The sequence below is a fragment of the Salvelinus sp. IW2-2015 genome, linkage group LG11 (assembly GCF_002910315.2).
Source record: "Salvelinus sp. IW2-2015 linkage group LG11, ASM291031v2, whole genome shotgun sequence".
NCBI lineage: Eukaryota > Metazoa > Chordata > Actinopteri > Salmoniformes > Salmonidae > Salvelinus > Salvelinus sp. IW2-2015.
The window spans coordinates 674202-684973 of NC_036851.1; the positions used below are offsets into that span (position 1 = coordinate 674202).

General features: G+C 39.2%; 1 long non-coding RNA gene across 1 annotated transcript in view; it reads left to right on the forward strand.

The window, feature by feature from the left end:
- The window catches only part of LOC111969761 (uncharacterized), a 65812-nt gene extending 63201 nt beyond the window's left edge, over nucleotides 1-2611 (forward strand). Inside the window, exon 6 of the long non-coding RNA XR_002878043.2 lies at nucleotides 2581-2611. This is a non-coding gene — a long non-coding RNA (uncharacterized lncRNA). The remainder of the gene's footprint in view (nucleotides 1-2580) is intronic.
- Nucleotides 2612-10772: the final 8161 nt, after the last annotated feature.

Below are 10772 nucleotides of genomic sequence, written 5' to 3' on the forward strand. Positions count from 1 at the left end.
CTTACTCACATCGGCTATGGAGAGCGTGATCACACAGTTGTCCGGAACAGCTGATGCTTTAGTGTTGCTTGGCAGCTTGCGGCTGTGCTTCCCTTTATAGTTTGTAATAGTTTGCAAGCCCTGCCACATCCGACGAGCATTGGAGCCAGTGTAGTACGATTCAAATCTTAGTCCTGTATTGATGCTTTGCCTGTTTGATGGTTCGTCTAAGGGGATAGAGGGATATCTTATAAGCGTCCGGGTTACAGTTCTGCTCCCTGAAAGCGGCAGCTCTACCCTTTAGCTCAGTGCGGATGTTCCACGTAATCCATGTCTTCTGGTTGGGGTATGTACGTACAGTCACTGTGGGGACGACGTCATCGATGCACTTATTGATGAAGCCAGTGACTGATGTGGTGTACTCATCAATGCCATCGGATGAATTCTGGAACATATTCCAGTCTGTGCTAGCAAAACAGTCCTGTAGCTTAGCATCTGCATCATCTGACCACTTTTTTATTGACCGAGTCACTGGTGCTTCCTGCTTTAGTTTCTGTTTGTAAACAGGAATCAGGAGGATGCCAGATTTGTCAGATTTGCCAAATGGAGGGCGAGCTTTGTATGTGTCTCTGTCTGTGGAGTAAAGGTGGTCTAGAGATATTTTTCCTCTGGTTGCACATTTAACATGCTGGTAGAAATGAGGTTAAACAGATTTAAGTTTCCCTGCATTAAAGTCCCCGGCCACTAGGAGCACCGCCTCTGGATGAGCGTTTTCCTGTTTGCTTATGGCCTTATACAACTCATTGAGTGCGGACTTAGTGCCAGCATCGGGTTGTGCTGGTAAATAGACAGCTATGATAAATATAGATTAAAACTCTCTTGGTAAATAGTGTGGTCTACAGTTTATCATGAGATACTCTACCTCAGGCAAGCAAAACCTCAAGACTTCCTTAAAACCTCTACGGGATTGGTGTCCCTAAACCGGGACGGTTGTTGCTAACGTGCGCTAATGTGACTAGAATGAGGTTGTATACAACAGCCAACTTTACGGAACATAGACATGTCTTATATGGGCAGAAAGCTTAAATTCTTGTTAATCTAACTGCAGTTTCCAATTAACAGTAGTTATTACAGTGAAAAATACCATGCAATTGTTTGAGGAGAGTGCACAACAACAAAACACTTTTATCATTGCAACTGGTTTGATTCATTCTCCTCTGAATGTAAATAATGCACTTACACTCAGTAATCTTTCTCCGATTTGTCATCCTGAGGGTCCCAGAGATAAAATGTAGCATAGTTTTGATCAAATCAATTTTTATGTTCAAATGTAGGAACTGGTGTCTACAGTTTGACCCCACTGCTTTTCCTGGAAGGTTGTAAACTTAATTTATTATCATAGCATTTTGCATGCTCTCTATCGTTATGTACTTGAAAATCTATCAATTGACCAATTAGGCACTTTGGGAAAACGCCTGGCAGACTTAATACAAAATATTGTGCAGTAATGTAATTCTTCACTGGATCAGTCTGATACTTTGCACACACACTGCTGCCATCTGTTGGCCAAAATCTAAATTACACCAACTTTTATCTGAAAGTATGGCCTTTCTCTTGCATTTCAAAGATGGAACAAAAAAAAGAGAATGCATCGTTTTTTGTTTGTATTATCTTTTACCAGATCTAATGTGTTATATTTTCCTACATTAATTTAACTTTTTCACAAACTTCAAAGTGTTTTCCTTTCAAATGGTATCAAGAATATGCATATCCTTGCTTCAGGTCCTGAGCTATAGGAGGTTAGATTTGGGTATGTCATTTTAGGCGAAAATAATAAAAAAGGGTCCGATCCCTAGATTTCGTGCACCAGCTGTTGTTTACAAATATACACAGACCTCCACCCCTTGTCTTACCGGATGCAGTTGTTCCATTTTACCGATGCTGCGTAATCCCACCAGCTGTATTTCATCCATGTCGTCGTTCTGCCACTATTCAGTGAAACATAAGATATTACATTTTTTTATGTCCCGTTGGTAGAATATTCATGATCGTAGCTCATCTATTTTGTTATCCAACGATTGTACGTTGGTTAATAGGACTGATGGTAGAGGCAGATTATCCACTCACCGTCGGATCCTTACAAGGCCCAACCTACGTCTCCGATATCTCCGTCTCTGTCTCATGCAAATGACGGGGATGTTGGCCTTGTCGGGTGTCTGAAGTAAATCCTTCGCGTCCGACTCGTTAAAGAAAAATTCTTTGTCCAGTACATAGTGAATAATCGTTGTCCTGATATCCAGAAGCTCTTTTCGGTCATAAGAGATGGTGGCAGAAACATGATGTACAAAATAAGTTACAAATATCACAAAAAAACACACACAATAGCACAATTGGTTAAGAGCCCATAAAACGGCAGCCATCTCCTCAGGCGCCATTCAGGTAGTACAACGGTATTTGTACTACCTGTACTACCAACTTACAAAATGTTCCTAGCTTTAAAAATGATAGGCCGCCAGAGTTTTACCTATGACTTCAGGAACAACATTTTGGATTATTCTGTTTATGTAACCAATTAGTGAACACCATTTCTTCTGCTTCCAGGTTGCTGACGATAATAGAATGGCTTGGAAATGTAAGTTGTGTGCAACCCCATTTCACTCCAGAACACATTTACTAAAACACTATCATCTAAAGCAGTCATTCCTCGAGTGAGTCCACTGCCATGTCTCTATGAAGATTGTGTTTGCACATTTCAGTCGCTCAATGCACTTCAAACTCATCTATCGCCATAGGGCAGGTCAGGAATAGGGCAGGTCAGGAATACTGTTGGTCAGGAGCATGCATCTTTTAACTGCCCTCTGTGTACATTCAAGCAACCTTTCTTGTAATCTGTACTCTTCAGTCCCTTTAGGGGAAATGTAAAGAAGCATGAGATGGTGGCATGCCCATTTAAGAGTTGTGATTACCGCACAAATGCATACTCATTTAATTCACACAAGAGTAGGACACACCAAGTGAGTGTTAGGTCAGGTTTCCGTGATGACATTGTCTGTCAGCAAACTGACTCCCCTGCCACTAGCTCAGATGACTTAAATGAAGAATGTCCCGGCCAGAGCACAGAAATAGATGATGCTTCAGACAATGATGACACTGGTGAATTGAGGAATCAGCTGAAACAAAATGTAACTATATTTTAGAAAATCCTCCAGTCTATCCTTCATGTGTCAGATACAGCTATAAGAAATTGTTGAACACTTAAATCAGATTTTCTCCTTGTCCCAACCATTAATCAAGGAGGCAATTAACGAGGTATTGCAGAAGCATGACCACACTATTAGTGATACTACTCTTAATGAAGCTGTCAATGCGGTCATAGACAGTAATATTCTTGCCAGTGCTAGTGCTGAAGGTGCACAGTTGTCATCTTCCAAGAGGAGAAAAACATTTGTTGAGAGAAACTATCCAATGGTAACGCCAGTACAGTATGTTTTAGACTTCGAGCAACCTGCACACACAATGGTGTATGTTCCAATACTTCAGATGATTCAAGAACTGTTTAAAAACACTGACATTCTAAGTAAGATCTCAGAAGCAAATATTGAGCCAAGTCACTACAAGTCCCACAAAGATGGTTCATATTTCCATGAAAATGACTTATTCTCAACAGGAGAACTTAAACTGTCACTCCAGCTGTATATTGATGATTTTGAAATTCCTAACCAACTTGGCATATCCAGACAAATTCACAAACTATCAGCAGTATACTGGGTCCTTGCCAATCTACCCAGTAAATATCAAATCAGCCTCACACACTATACAGCTTGCCGCAATGTGTAAAGTGACAGACCTCCAAAAGTATGGTTACGCGGCTGTACTTGTACCATTATCACATGACATTCGTTCTCTTGAACAGGATGGCGTTTTTAKTGATGGGGGGGGGGGGGGGGTTATAGTCTTTTAGAGCAGAGTATGTTTGTAGATTCTGTATAGCCACCAACAAACAGATTCAGTCCAATGAAGTCAGATAAGGAGAATTTAGCCCGACAACTAAAGCCAACCATGACATTAATGTACAGAATGTTGTGCAAAGTGATACTCTGAGCAGTCAGTTTGGTGTGAAAGCGGATTGTGTACTGCGTGAGTCACTGCAGTATTTCCACCCCATCACAAGTTTTCCACCAGATAGAAGACATGATCTTTTGGAAGGTATTGTGCCTGTTGAGCTGTCTCTTTTCCCCAAGAGATGATTCACCTTAAGTACTTCACTTTTGATTATTTAAACAGGAAGAAAGCATTTTTCCCATATTAGCACACAGACAAAGTTGATAGACCACAGCTCATTCCCAAGACGTTCACCTCTAAAGGGACAATAGGGGGGAATGGACATGAGAATGCCACTCTCCTCAAATTACTTCCATTGTTGGTGGGCAGTGAAGTCCTTGAAGGTGATAGTTCATGGGCAGTTTTGATGGACTTGAAAAAAGTGGTAGAATTGGCTTGTGTCCAGTGTTTACATATGAGACCATTGAGTATTTGCAGTGTACAATTAGTGACCATAGACAGATTCTAAGAGATCTTCCCCGAGTATAGACTTCGCCATAAACATCACTATGCCTAGCACTATCCCAACCTTAAGTGTTTTGGGCCCTTGGTGCACCTCTGGACTATGCGGTTTGAGGGCAAACTGTACATGACACACAGAACCTTAAGAACACTTTGAAGACATTGGCAACCAGACACGAGTTCTTGATGGCTTATCATCTCAGTTCTCCATCATTTTTCACACCACAGACCCAAACATCTAATGTCTATCCTAGTTTCACCACTACATTGAGGGAGAGACAACTATCAACACAATCTGCACTACATCGAAGGTCACCGTTGATGGCACAGACTATGCCCCTGGTTTGTTTGTGTCAGTTGGAGTCAGTGGGGGGGCTGCCTCAGTTCTGCAAAATTGCTCAGATATATCTTGTGAATAACAATGTTCATTTTCTCTGCAGTCATTTTGAGCCGTGGTATGTAGAACATCTTTGTTCCTATGAGCTATAATCTACACAAGTTAGCCTGTCTGTCCAATTGCAATCTGAGTTCAATGACACCGTCACCTTTTCTGCATACAACATTGATGTCCAGCTGCTGTTGACCCCCAAGAGGTTCATTCGAGTGAGAAAGAGTTGAACATTTTATGGTGAGTTATTATTTGTTTATTGAAGCCATTAGTGTTACCATTTGTATTGTTTTGATATTCCAAGTGCAACCTCTCAATACGTGGATGTCCATTAAGGCAGCCCCCCGCACCTCTCATTCAGAGGGGTTGGGTTAAATGCGGAAGACACATTTCGGTTGAATGCATTGTTGTACAACTGACTAGGTATCCCCCTTTCCCTTTTTCAAATGATGTATTCTTCCTCAGCAATGGCAGCTGGAGCTCCTCAAGCCATGATACTTTGCATTGTTGATGCTGACCATACAAGGAAGATAAACCTCGGCTCCCGTCCAGCATCTGTTGATGACTTGATAAACATTTTTGAAGGCATTTTGAAGTTTGACTATAACTTCCACTTGCAGTATGAAGACACTGAACTTTGATGGACATTGAGGAGTTGTCACAAAAGGCAACACTACACCTTTTAGTGGAAGGAGGCGATACAAGCTCTACAGCTGAAACAGAAATACTTTCAGATGAGTTGAAGCTTAGAGAAGGAATCGCTGCCTTTGAAAGGAATGGAAATATCTTCAGTTGTCTAGAGACCAAAAATATGACATCTTAGAGAAAGTTGCTACTACTGTGTACAGTTTCAAGGCTTGCCCAAATGATTGAGAGATAGGAAAGGCAGCTGAAGCGCTTGTTATTCTAAGCAAAATCAGAACCAAATACTGAGCCAAATCACTACATGTCCACAAAGAGTTTAGCCTGAGAACAAAAGCCAGCCATGACTTTAAATGTACAAAATGTTGTGCCACTGTAGTATTTACACCCCATCAAATGTTTTATGATCTTTTGGAAGGCATTGTGCCTGTTCAATTGATATTGGAATTTCAGTTTACTTAAAATAATAAGCTGTTTTATAATCCCAAACTGCCCTCCAAAATATTTGTTGACAATGTTGAATTTTTGTTAAGAAAAGGAACCCCAAAAGACACTTGCCCTTACCCCCTAATCAGTATTACAGTAGCACCTCCACCAGGGTTGGGGTCAATTCAGGAACTAAACTGAAATTCCAGTTCTAATTTAAACTCATAGGAGGCAATGAAGAAAATTGGAATTGATACTGAAATGTTTGTTTACTTCCTGAATTGAAAAGGAATTGACCCCAACCACGGTGGCAGTGCTACTGTAAAGTATTCTCTTTAAAAGTGAACCTTTGCAGTATGTATGCTAATAATTGTAGGTCATGGTGTTTCTTAGATGTGCAATGTTCCTTAATTTATTATTTCCTTTCTCAAATGTGTTGATATTACTGTTTCTAAGCATGCTGTTCACCGATATTAACATGGCACTTGAATATGCCTAGCACTGACAAGTTGATTTTGGGGCTTACATATAGGGCAGTCTCTCAGTGGAGGTCAGGGTTGGGTCAATTCCATTTAAAAATCTGTCAATTTAGGAAGTAAACTGAAATTCTAATATTTTCCTCAAAAGAAGGCAACGAGGAAAAACTGAACAACAGCTTCAAACTCAAGGCCAGCCATTACAAGCACAGAGAGGCTGCTGCCTACATAGACTTGAAATCATTGGCCACTTTAATAAAGTGGAACACTAGTCACTTTAATAATGTTCACATATCCTGATTTACTCCGCTCATATGCATGTACTGTATTCTATACTATCTATTGCATCTTAGCCTATGCGCTCTGACATTGCTCATCCATATATTCCTATTCTATTACGTAGATGTGTGTATTAGGTATTGTTAGATATTACTCATTAGATATTGCTGCACTGTCAGAACCAGAAGCACAAGCATTTCGCTATACTTAATTTCTGTTTACTTGCCAAATCGACTGAATTGAAAATGACTGACCCAAAACAGACCTCCACTGAGACCCCAATATGTGCTCTTTAATTGTGAACCTTGCACTGTGTTCTCTAAAATGTGAAACTTTTCCTGTATTCTCTTTAATTGTACCTTGATCAGGAGTTTTTTTCTTCTTCAGGAAATCTGTTATTGTTATTAAGAATGCATTTATTTTGCTTGAGTTGGTGCTACCAAAAAAAGTACACAATCAGTTTCCACAGTTTTTGATTAGATGTAATACTAACTTTTGAATCAAGTAGATTCGTTTTTAATTTGCAGATTTGTTGTCGCAATTTGCAATAATTGATTACAGGTTAATGACTAGGAAGTAAGCATAACACAAAAATATTAAGATCATGAAGTTTGAAGTAAAACTACTGGAAAGGGGGGGGGTACGTTTACTTAATTAAACAGGAGTTAAATCAATATATATTTTAAGTTACTGTATATCAGAGTAATAAAGTAAATCATTCTAATTACTTTGTTACCTGTAATCAAAATGTTATATTAATTAACAGAAATGAAGTACTGTATCAATCAATACTTAAGTTTCATTAAAAAAAACCTGAAGCAATCAGTTGCCACAAATGTATTGAGTTCTGCTAACTTATTCGGTTTTACAGTGTAGTTACTCCACAATAATAACCTAAATGAGAGTGAAAAAGAATCGTGAACAGATTAACAATATTTCAAAACATGCATCCTGTTTGCAACAAAGGCACTAAAGTCATTGTAAATAAGAAATTGTTCTTAACTGACTTGCATAGTAAAATAAAAAAATATTGCAAAGAATGTAGCAAAGTAAAACTCACCTTTCAGCAGGACAATAACCTAAAACAAGGCCAAATATACACTGGAGTTGCTTACCAAGACATCATTGAATATTCCTGAGTGGCCTAGTTACAGTTTTGACTTAAATCTGCTTGAAAATCTATGGCAAGACTTAAATGGCTGTCTAGCAATGATCAACAACCAACTTGACAGAGCTTGAAGAACTTTACAAATAATAATGTGCAATCCAGGTGTGCAAAGCTCTTAGATTTAGATTTAGAAAGACTCAGCTTTAATCCCTGCCAAAAGTGATTCTAACATGTATTGACTCAGGGGTGTGAATACTTATGTAAATTCGTTTTTATTTTTTTATTGTACAAATTCCTAAACATGTTTTCACTTATGGGGTATTGTGTGTAGATAGATGAGAGAAAATATATTTAATACATTTTGAATTCAGGTTGTAAGACAACAAATGTGTAATAAATAAGGGGTATGAATACTTTCTTTAGGCACTCTGCATGCCATTCACGATAAGCAAAAAAGAAAAAGAAAAGTCAAATGTGACAAATCTTTTTCTGAAACGGTAAATCATTTACAAAATTTCAGTAGACAAAATGTGGACAGCATAGCTTTGAAAATGTCATTGATGGTTGTTTGAAAGAATTGAACCATCTTTCTTGGCAATACAATTACACATTTAAGAGAGGGGTAGAGAGAGAGAGGGAGAGAGATTCACTGACAAGAGAGCGAGTCTTGCCTGTGAAAGGAGAGCACTAAAATTGAACCCATTATTTTTTAACGAGGTAGATCAGCTTGAATATTGCAGATAGATTGTGGCTTCCGTCAATGTAATTGTCTGCATCACTTCCAATCCCCCATATATTTTTTGGTAAAAATGTACAGTCCATTCGGAAAGTATTCAGACACCTTGACTTTTTCCACATTTTGTTATGTTACAGCCTCATTTTAAAATGTATTAAAATAATTTTTCTCAATCTACACAATGAAAAAGCAAAGTTTAAAAAAAATTTGATAAATGTAATTTTTTTTTAATCACATCTAAAATACCTTATTTATATAAGTATTCAGACCCTTTGTTATGAGACTCAAAATTGAGCTCAGGTGCATCCAGTTTCCATTGATCATCCTTGAGACGTTTCTACAACTTGATTGGAGTCCACCTGTGGTAAATTCAATTGATTGGACATGATTTGGAAAGGCACACACCTGTCTATATAAAAAGGTCCAACAGTTGACAGTGCATGTCAGCGCAAAACCCAGGCCATGAGATCGAAGGAATTGTCTGTAGAGCTCAGAGAAAGGATTGTGTCGAGGCACAGATCTGGCGAAGAGTACCAAGAGATTTTTGCAGCATTGAAGGTTTCCAAAAACACAGTGGCCTCCATTATTCTTAAATGGAAGAAGTTAGGAAGCACCAAGGCTCTTCCTAGAGCTAGGAGCCCGGCCAAACTGAGCAATCAGGGGCCCTGGTCAGGGCTCCTCTGGAGATGGGAGAACCTTCCAGAAGGACAACCGTCTCTGCAGCACTCCACCAATCAGGCCTGTATGGTAGAGTGGCCAGATGGAAGCCACTCCTCCGTAAAAGGCACATGATAGCCCGCTTGGAGTTTGCCAAAAGGCATATAAAAGACTCAGACCATGAGAAACAAGATAATCTGGTCTGATGAAACCAGGATTGAACTCTTTGTCTGAATGCCAAGCATCACGTATGGAAGAAACCTGGCACCATTCCTACGGTGAAGCATGGTGGTGGCAGCATCATGCTGTGGGGATGTTTTCAGTGGCAGGGACTGGGAGACTAGTCAGGATCGAGGGAAAGATGAACGGAGCAAAGTAGAAAAATCCTTGATGAAAACCTGCTCCAGAGCGCTCAGGACCTCAGACTGGGTCGAAGGGTCACCTTTCAACAAGACAATGACAAGACAACGCAGGAGTGGCTTCGGGACAAGTCTCAATGTCCTTGAGTGGCCCAGGCATGGCTCGGACTTGAACCCAATAAAACATCTCTGGAGAGACCTGAAAATAGCTGAGCAGCAACACTCCCCATCCAACCTGACGGAGTATGAGATGATCTGCAGAGAAGAAACTCCCTAAATACTGGTGTGCCATTCTTGTAGCGTCATACCCAAGACGACTCGAGGCAGTAATCGCTGCCAAAGGTGCTTCAACAAAGTACTGAGTAAAGGGTCTGAATACTTATGTAAATAAAATTTGTGTTTTATCCATTTGCAAAAATCTCTAAAAGCCTGTTTTTGATTGGTCATTATGGGGTGTTGTGTGTAGATTGAGGAAAAAAACTAATTTAATCAATTTGAGAATAAGGCTGTAACTTAACAATATGTGGAAAAAGTCAAGGGGTAGGAATACTTTCTGAATGCACTGTATATAAAATATATATAATTTCCCTTCATTTTCACCTCTCCCCTAATTGGAGTAAGCTAATGGACAACACTTAGGCTTCTACTTCCAACTTATACATTTCACAGACCTAGTATATTTTACAATTGTTTTTTTGTTGTTTTTAATCCTATCCTTCAGCTACCCTCAACCTCTCCCATCGATCTCTGAAGACCGTCCAGTTGATTTCAATTAGATTTTTTTTTGCCAAATAAGTTGCACTCTCATTTCCATTAACAGTAGTGGGTGGGGAATGAGAAACAGAGAAAAAGAGGGTTTTACTAAGCTATATGGAATTGTTTCAAGAAGGTCATACCAAGGATCATTTAGCCATTTGATTTTGAATGAAAGACCACTTGATTTAAAAAAAAATTAATAAAAAATGTGGGCCTTACTGCCATTAGCCCACACAAACGCATTGAATAACATTACATGGAACAAGAGGTTTTTTGGTGGGACCTAAAAGGAAGTTTGTTCTAAAGCGTCTGTCCAATATCGGAGATATAGAAATTCAGGAAACAATATAAAAATATATATTTAACCCCTTATTTTAGACACTGAACAGTCTCCATATATACT